This window comes from Crotalus tigris, unplaced genomic scaffold (assembly GCF_016545835.1).
Source record: "Crotalus tigris isolate CLP2741 ecotype Arizona unplaced genomic scaffold, ASM1654583v1 scf7180000018867.1602434, whole genome shotgun sequence".
Lineage (NCBI taxonomy): Eukaryota > Metazoa > Chordata > Lepidosauria > Squamata > Viperidae > Crotalus > Crotalus tigris.
Window position 1 is genome coordinate 823,615 of NW_024097246.1, and position 761 is coordinate 824,375.

Genomic DNA, 761 nt, shown 5'->3' on the forward strand with positions numbered 1-761 from the left:
CTTATGGGCCAGAGTTAAGTTGGCTTTATCCAAGAACATTGAATTTAAAGCAGGAGTCCCCCAAGTGGTCAAAATTGCTCCTGAGAATGGATGGAACTATCCAAGGGGTCAATGTTGCCACTATTAGTATGTACAGCACTATTAGTTAAAGGCCAGAATCGAGACCGAATTTCCATTCTTAAACAAGGCAGTTGTTAAAATGAGTCATACCCAATTTTATGACCTTATTTGTTCAGTGAACCACTGCAGTTGTTAAATGAATCATATGGCCGTTAAGCAGATCTAGCTCTTTGCTTATTGGAAGCCAGCTGGGGAGGCCACAACCCCATGACCCTGGGACACTGCAACCATTGTAAATATTTGTTGGCAAATTCTGATCGTGTGCCCGAGGATGCCGCTACTGTTGTAAGTGTGAGGACTGGCTGTAAGTCACCTTTTTCAGCGCTGTTGTAATTTTGAACAGCCACCAACAAATGGTTGTAAGTCAAGGACTACCTGTAATTTCCTTTAATGAATGCTCGGAGGTCAATGAACAATTTGGCACTTCGTGAAGGGGGCAAGGAGCCGAAGAGTTTGGAGATACTTAATCTAGAACAGGAGTCTCCAAGCTTGGCAGCTTTAAGACTTATGGACTTCAACTTCCAGAATTCCTCAGCCAACATGGCTGGCTGAGGAATTCTGGGAGTTGATGTCCATAAGTCTTAAAGTTGCAAAGTCTGGACACCCCTTGGGATAAGCTTTCAGAACCTGTTAATTTATTC